Below are 9,445 nucleotides of genomic sequence, written 5' to 3' on the forward strand. Positions count from 1 at the left end.
TAAGCATCAAATGTTGCTTATAATTCTAAGAACTGTAGAATCTCCTTACAAATACTTCCAATCCAGGGAGTGAATTCCATGTATTTAACCTTGAAACTTGCAAAGGATACTACAGATCTAAACCAGTAACAGCATGTATAGTATTAGTAAGTACCAAAGTTAACCAGAGATAAAAGCAAGCATAAAAACAAAACATAAATGGCGGAGATTACATAGCTCCAGCATCCTTATCATCCACCACCCACCACTTCTTGTTTTACCAACAAAAGACCTGAAACAGTTACAAAGAACACCTCGATTTAAGCATCCCCAGAGTTGAAAACTGGTTAAAAATTACTACTATAAGAGAGAATCTCAAGTAGCACATGTGTTTTAAGAGAAAACCCTAACCTGAAATCATGGTCTTTTAAGAAAAATGAAGAAAAAAAATCAGGGTTTTAGATAAAAGGCAGACAGGCAGACACAAGATTTTTGAAGCCATCATGAAAAATAAATCAGTTCAATGATGAACACTACACTGAATCCATAGAGAAAGGGGGAAAAATAAAGGAGTGTAATGTGATAAGAGATTATGCTAACATACTATTCCTAGATGGAATACCATAATAGCAATAATGATAAAATAATTATTTTTTCTTTTACATTACTTAATCATTTGAGTGAGAAAAACCCTAATGTAAGATATGGCCATGTAAAAGGGTAATCATAATCATAATCATATCATATTCATACCCTTTTCTTCTTCAGTCAGAAAAAAAAGAAGGGGGGGGGGGGAAGAGCAGTCAAAATCTTTCATCATTACACCAATCTGCTCATGCCCACACCCCCCAACAACCTCGATTTCCAGGAACCCCATCAACAAGAAATCTTCAAAAATCAATAAAAAAATACACTCATAAAATTACATGTGACAGAGACGAGAGAAAACCAATAAAGAAAGGGAAACCAAAAGAAAAAACTTACCAAGAGAACATAATCAAAATTGGAAGCAAATAATTGGGGGGAATGAAGCCTGGTCCGACGTCATTAACCTATGATTAATGATTAAATCATCATCATCTCTCAAATTTTGATATATGAAAAAGAAATCCATAGATCTAGTTGATGGCCTCGAGCCAGACAACATTCCCCTCAAAAGAAATGGCTTCCTTTCAAACTTCTCATCTATTTCACCCGAAGAAGAATAACAATGGTATAGGTGAGTGATAGAATTGAAGTGCGGAACTAAAAGTTGATATATAGAGATCAAAAAGTGAAAAAAACAAGTTTAAGAAAAAAAAAAAGAAAAAAAGAGGAGAGATGGAGAGGTGAAAAGGACAAACAAAAGTAATAAAAAGTAGCAGAGTCCCCCAAGGTGAAGCCCTGGCCCTACATCTGGGTCATGGGTTCCAGAAAAACATTAAAAAGTAGTAACCATGCTATTATTTAATTATGAATTACTGTGAGATAATAATCATGACCTAATCAAAACCCATCAGCTCCAGCTGTTATATTTAGGCATCTTAATCGCCACCAACTCTATGAAAAACGTAGCATTACTATTAAACACTCTTATAATAATAAGATAAAATCCAAACAATAAACGTAATTAGTGCGACTCAAACTTAGGGTGATAAATATTTTAACCATTTAATTATTAATAAACTATTATTAGATTAGCGGTCAAACTTCTTGAAAATTGATAATTGAAATAGTTGAAACATCAACCTAATTATTAAAACATTACTCACAATTAATGCTTTATTGGCCAAATTCGAGCGAATTTAATAATTACATGTCTGGGTTAAGGATAAATTTGCAATCTTTAAAAAAAAAACTCATATTGAAACAATGAAACCCTTTTCCTATTTTCTGTGTACTTAAGAAAAACCGAATTGAATTACAGATTTCTAAACTTTTTCTAAAGAAAGTAAATATGGATTGTATATCTAATCAAATTCCCAAAAGAAGGATTTCCTTGTTTATGCCTTTTTTCCTTTGTGTTTTTGACTTAAAAAGTATTTATAATAAACTCCGTGTATTGATATGATGATGCATCGTTTCAAATATAATTTGAGTTCAAATCTCGTTAATCACGTTACTTGTAATTCATTAAATTTTTTTATAATAATAATCACAGTTCAAAACCCAGCTTCGATTAAAACTGTTAGAAACAGTGTTATTAAAACATGGTAAATAATATATATTATACTATTTTTTACTGGTATGATGTATGAGTTGGCTGGATATGTTTATTAAATTATTTTCAATCATATCTTAAATTTTTAAAGAAAATTAAGATGCCTACATCTACTTTTGAGTTTTGTTATAAAATTTGAAATTTGAAATTATTTTATTTAAAAAGATAAATTCAATTTTGAAAATCAAACTTTCTTATAAACCTTTTGTTGAACTATAATTAGGTAATGTTTGAAAAGCGAGTCATACAATTAAAAAATGTTTTTATACAATTTTAAGTTATGAAAATGAACACTTATTAGTGTTTGGGATGATTATGACAAAAAAATTATAGTTATATTATAAATCCTAAAAATATATTATAAAAATAATTTGTGTATTTACAAAGTTAAAACTAATAATTATATTATTTAAATCTTAAAAATTTCTAAATTTATGGCTTAAAAATATGAACATAACTTATTTATATGCCAATGATCTATGTTATAAAAATTATATATGTATTTATAAAAAGTGTTATAATTTTTTGCCATAACTTATTTATGAAAACAATTTTTAGAGTTATGAAAAAATTATATTATTTATAAGGAGTATTATGAAAGTTATTGAACACTTTATAATTTTTATAAAGATTATATATTATTTTAAAATTTATTTACTAATTATAAAAGGGTTATTACCTAGGATAAATCTTCCTCCAAAATAAATTAATATAAGTTTTATAATCAGAGTTACAAAATGTTTGCACCATGAAAAGTATTATGGAAGAAGGAAATCTTGATAATCTTAACGATACTAATTCAATTTTTAATACGCCAATTTAGCCCGGGCTCACAAAAAATAATAAACCCAAAATAATAAAACAGAGTCCAAGTCCAGTCTGAAATTATATCATTTGGCCCGATCGGAGTGACTCATTACTTGAAAAGGTTGAAGGTCCATCTACAAGTTTGACACATATGGAAACATAATCTTCAAGGATATGCAATCTTAGATATGATATGCAATCTTAGAAGATATGATATGCAATCTTAGAGGATATGATTTTGTAATCTTAGAGATTTAATTTGTAGATATACTTTAATCTTAGCCGTTGATGTAATTAATCGGTACCGTTGGATTTGGGGAGGCTCAACTATAAACAGAGGCCTCTCCCTTCATTGTAAAAGACTTGAGTGGGGAGTAATAATAATTTTTAAGAGTATTCACTCAAATTTCTCTCTGTCTTGCGTTCTTTTTTTTCTGTGGCTTGTTCTTATTTTGTTGATTTATGTATAATTTATTTATTGATTTGTATATTGTTGATTTCAAATCTCTTTTTCCCCTTTTATTCATTTTCAAATTTATGATTTTTAAATTAGTTTACATTTTATTTTGCCTTATATTTTTTTATTTTATACTCTTTGTTTTAAATTCATTGGTCTTTTATTATTGATGCTATTTAATCCTCTATTTTTATTTTTATTATTAAATTAATTATTTAAATATTATTAATACTATTATGTGGCATCATTAATCTTGTATCATTATTATTTACTTTTTAGGCCTTTAAATTTCAAATTTTGTTATATATATATATATATGTGCATGTATACATACACGTTTTATAATATATACATATACGTACACATTTTTAATTTTTATAAATATATATACACATACTTTTATATATTTTCTATGTTTCATAATTTTATATATATACTTATATTTTTTTACATATTAAAAATATGTATATTTATATATATTTTTATTTTTATTTTTATAATTCACATACATATATATTTTTCTTATATGTACATATATATATTTTTATATTTTATAATTTTTACCTATTTTCTTTGTTATTATTATTGCTTTACTTGATGTTTATTTATTTATTTATTCACATGACCATTATTATCATTATTACATTCTTTAAATGTTTCGGTTTTATTTGTTTATTTACTTGATATTGTGTATACATGATTGATTTGTTTTTTATTTATCTTTTCATTATTATTATTATTATTATTATTATTATTATTATTATTATTATTATTATTATTATTATTATTGTTGTTGTTGTTGTTCTTGATCATGCTATTTATATTTATATTATCACAATTGTTACTCCATTATATAATTGTTACCCAAATTCGTATAAAGAGAAAATTTTGAAAAATAAAGGCAATACTCAGTATTTGAAATCTTCGAGAAGATTGAGCCCTAACGTATTGGGTTCCAGTTCTTTCGTTGAATCTGAATAATCGAGAATGCTCTTTAATCAAAACATAAATAAAAAGCTCATTATCGAGAATTCAATACGTTGTGTCTTAACGCATTGGATATGGCACGCTGTTTTCTCGAGATGAAGATTTTTTTTCTAAAAATAATAAAGGTAATATTCAATGTTTAGAATTTTGAGAAATTGTGCCCTAACGTATTGAGCTGCGATTTCTTCATCTGACTTAAACAATTGAATATCCTTTTAAATTTTATTGCACGAGTTTTTTTTGGACAAGCTCGTTTTTGAGGAAGTGAAATATCATGCCCTAACTCATTGGGTGTGACATTTTCTCTTTTCGAAATGAGAGGGTCTTATCGAGTAACTTGTTTTATATAAGTTTAAAAAAAAACAAAAGATCATATTTTAAATCTCTTCAATGTTTTCAATTTTTGACATTAAGACATTAATTAATTAACTAGGTACCATTTTTTGGGCATTACGAGGGTGCTAATCCTTCCTCGTATGTAACCGACTCCCGAACTCGTTTTTTTGAATTTCGTGGACCAAACACTACAACAGAACAGGTTTTTAGGGCGTTTTTTTAGGTCTTTAGCGGCGCTTTTTAACGCCACTAACTCCATTTCCGGCGCTTCTAGAAGCGCCACAAAAAATACCGCTAATGACAACGTCGCTAACTTTTGTGGCGCTTTCATAAAAAAACGTCGCTAAAGATCATGTTCTTTAGCAGCGCTTAGAAAAAAACGCCGCTAAAGATCATGTTCTTTAGCGGCGCTTAGAAAAAAACGCCTCTAAAGATCATGTTCTTTAGCGGCGCTTTGAAAAAAAATGCCCCTAAAGATCATGTTCTTTAGCGGCGCTTAAAAAAAACGCCCCTAAAGATCATGTTCTTTAGCGGCGCCTAGAAACAAACGCCGCTAAAGATCATGTTCTTTAGCGGCGCTTGTTCAAAAACGCCGCTAAAAGTAGTGTTCTTTAGCGGTGCTTATTTCACAAACGCTACTGTTTTGATATGACTTTTAGCGGCGCTTTTTTAAAAATCGCCACTAATTTTGGGATTTTTTTAAAATAGAATTTTTTATTTTTTCAGCCATCCTGCAAAAAAAAATCAAAAGCAACCAAATCTAAACTAACCAAAACAATAAATTTATATAATATTTCAAATTAAATGACTAAAATAATATTAATTGATAAATAAAAGTGAATTCATACTTCTATTTACAAAAGCGTTAAAAGTATTTATGCAACATACACTATGACGACGGAAGTTATGATCGCTAAACATCGCCATCATAATCAAGTCTTTGTTGAAGTTCGTCGTACTTTTTGCTCTGCTCTGCTTCTCTCGATGCCGCATCTTTTTGAAGTCGTAGCTGTAGTTCTTCATATTTCTTTTGAACCTCTGCTTTTATTGTTGCTTCTCTCACTGCTTCTCTCGCTGCGGCCTTTACTTGTCTCGCTGTAGCCTCTGCTTCCCTTGCTACCGCCTCTGCTTTAAGTTGCTGCTGAAGTTCTTCATATTTCCTTTGAACCTCAAATGTGGTCGCTTGCATCTGAGCCATCTGGTCTTTTAGCCTCTGAACTTCAGCTTGAGATTGACTCCCCGAAGCCATGTATTGGTGCGAGCTGGATCCAAAATATTGGGTTGGGCTGATAAAAGATCCTTGAAATTGAACTCGACCATACTTTTCAGGACCCAAAACTTCAGTAATAATCCGGTTATCAATGTCTTCAAGATGAACCGAACTATCACTAGAAGCAATCGCTTCGTACTCCGTCTTTTTTTCCTTTAGTTTTTCCTAATAAATAAATCACATAGTTAAGAATGCAATATATAGTAAAAAAAACAAATGCAATATAACAATAGTCGCATTACATGCAATGAATTAAACCATTAGAAAATAAACACTATAAATAACTAAATCAAGTGAAATCGTATTAAGTAAACGTACCATAATTTCACCAGCTTCAGGAGTCATAGCAGATCCATCTTTCTTCTTATGTGTAATTTCAAAAGTTGTAGGCGTCCAACTTTTGACCGGACGACTCGTTCCTACAATATAGTAGTAAAAATATTATTTAATAGAAAGTTATACATATTTAAGAATATTAAAAAATTAAAAATACCTCCGCCTCAGCTACACATGCAAAACTTCTCGACCCGGCTGTGTGAGTGAATTTTTGTTGCTGCCGACTGCTTTTTCCAACTCGTTCACGATCCTACGTTATAAAATTTTTAGTACGTAAATAGTAAATACTATAAACCAAAATAATTACAATAGTTTGGAAGTACGTCGTACCTCGCCTTTCTGAGAATGCCAAAATCTAACCGCATCTTCCCATTGGTACCTCAACATACCCGGCGGGACATTTTGCAATTTCTCATCGAGGGTGGTTTTTGTCTTATAATAATTTTTCTTCAAAGTACTTTTATTGTCTCTCCATCTTTTTCCCAATGCCTTCTTTACTTAATTTATGTAAGTTATGTAAGATATTTAATTTACTTAATTTATGTAAGTTATTCAAGATATTTAAGTTATGTAAGTTATGTAAATTACTTAATTTATGTAAGTTATGTAAGTTATTTAATTTACTTAATTTATGTAATTTATTTAATTTACTTAATTTATGTAATTTATTTAATTTACTTAATTTATGTAAGTTATTTAATTAACTTAATTTATGTAAGTTATGCAAGATATTTAATTTATGTAAGTTACCAAGAATTACTTAATTTATGTAAGTTATGTAAGTTATTTAATTTCTATAAGTTATGTAATTAACCAAATGTTATTTAATTTCGATACCTAAACTATTATTCAATTATGATTTTTAGTCTAAATGTCATAACAGGATTATTAAAATTGTTGGCTCTCGTAAATAATCTCATCTTGTAATGTGACATTTTTAATTACATTTTGAATAAAATTGTATGACATAAAAATTAATAATTTAATCGAAATATAAATTTTATATAAATTATAAATTTAGAACAGACATGAAAATTTACAATAAATACAGTAGAGGACTGATGAATGTCAAAGAAAATTGGAAGACCTAAATTATGGTGTAATGGTGACATGTCAATGGAGCCACGTCTCCCCGTCAAGTGGCACATGCTTTTCCCATATTATTGTCCCATCAATCAAACACCCCCAAAGTAAAAAAAACACACAACCATAAAGTTTTTAACTTCAATTTTTCCTTCTTTTTCTCTTTTCACAGGAACTGCATCAATTTTTCCATCAATTCCTTCGATCAAAATCCAAACCTTTTCCATCAATTTCCCTACTTATGAAACAAACTTTTTGAAAAAGAAAAAAGATGAACCCTTTGTTTTGTTTTACAAGCATGGAATCCTAGCTCTTGTCAAGTTTCCTCCATGGAAACATTTTTAATTAGATATTTTAATTACATATTTTAATAAACATTCAATCTTTAAAGTAAAAAATAACAGTCATGAAACTGAGCAATTATCAACTGTGGTAGATAAATAAAGATATCTCAACTGTGGTAGATTACCAATTTATTGTGGAATTACACCTACACAACAGCAATAATTTATTAAACAAATATATATATTTTATTTTACTTTTTAAAAATCAAATTTAAAGTGAAGGCTTAATATTGTAAATTTTATAAGCAAAGAATCGGAATTTGTAAATTAGACCAATCCATTTTTTTACATCCAGCACCAAAGACATATAAAATAGTTGGAATTTAGTTCTAATTTTAATTTCAAGTATGAGTACTTTTAAAATAACAAATTTTGAATTTAGTTCTAAAATTACAATTTAACATCAAATATTGAATATACATTTCTAATTATAGTGTTTGTTTACTAAAATGCTTCTAATTTTCAAACAATGAAAAATATTGTTTGAACAAATCAGCAAACTACCCTAAAAACGAGCAGTAAGGAATGCACCAAAAATTCCAAAAAAACCGAATTAAAAGCAGTACCCTTCAAGAATCGAAAGCAAGAAGAAATGCGGAAAAATTTTACATCCATTCAACTATTGATAAATGACCAAATCAAGCAAACTTACCTAAGTACACAATTTTCGTTCTCCTTCCTTCAACAGTTGGGCAAATGCGACTCACTCCTGGGGAACAAGACATGATTATCGAACAGTGTAAGGAAAAAAGTAGAAGAAATAAAAAAGCTCGACAGGATCGGAACCAAACCCTAGACACGCAAAAATTCCCAAATTCCCTAAATTCCAAACCAAATTTGTAAGAATTGCTTCGTGATTGAACTAGGACCCTAAACCCTAAATCAAGATACACTATTTCGAAAAAAGCTTACCTTTTAAACACAGATGACGCAGCTTTGATAGTATCCTCTGAAGCCTTCGTTTCCACAGAAAGATTTCTCCTCTCCGTTTCTTCCGTCGTTTTTTCTCTTTCAATTTCACTGCTTTCGTTTCTCCCCCAATTTTGTTTCTGCAATGTAGAATTCTGGCCACTGAGATACACATAAATTGGCATAAGTTAAAACACGGTACAGAAACGACGACGTTTCGTCAAAATTTTAAGAAACATTTGCGGCGTTTTTGAAAAAACGCCACTAAATTTTAAAGTTAAAATAGAAACGGCGCCGTTTTAGTAAACTGTAATGCACAATTCTGGCGTTTTCTCAATAAACGCCACAAAAAATTAATAGAAACGGCGCCGTTGAATTAATATATAGAAAATGCTAAGTATAAATGCGTGTACAGAGACGACGCCGTTTAGCAAAAAATTGAAGACACTTTCTGGCGTTTATTGAAAAACGCCGCTATAGTTTGTGTATTTGCGGCGTTTCTTGACAAGCGCCACAAATAATGAAGGTTTAACATCCGAAACAGCGTCGTTTTGCTCGGATTTATTGCACATTTCTGGCGCTTTCTTCTAAAGCGCTACTAAAAATTAATTTCCTTAAGTTATACGTCGACGTTTAGCCAATATATCAAGTCACTTTTCCGGCGTTTCAAACACAAACGCCACAAAAAACTAACATAAACGGCGCCGTTTACTTAATATAGAGAAAATGCTAATTTA

At 29.5% G+C, this 9,445-nt stretch overlaps 1 long non-coding RNA gene across 1 annotated transcript; it reads right to left on the bottom strand.

Moving 5' to 3' along the window:
• LOC105788194 (uncharacterized) lies at nt 1–1,359 on the bottom strand. The gene is made up of 2 exons (XR_001131913.2): nt 964–1,359; nt 1–271 (listed from the first exon to the last, which is right to left on the bottom strand). It is a non-coding gene; the product is annotated as an uncharacterized LOC105788194 (long non-coding RNA).
• Between the last annotated feature and the right edge of the window lie 8,086 nt (nt 1,360–9,445).

This window comes from Gossypium raimondii, chromosome 2 (assembly GCF_025698545.1).
Source record: "Gossypium raimondii isolate GPD5lz chromosome 2, ASM2569854v1, whole genome shotgun sequence".
Classification (NCBI taxonomy): domain Eukaryota; kingdom Viridiplantae; phylum Streptophyta; class Magnoliopsida; order Malvales; family Malvaceae; genus Gossypium; species Gossypium raimondii.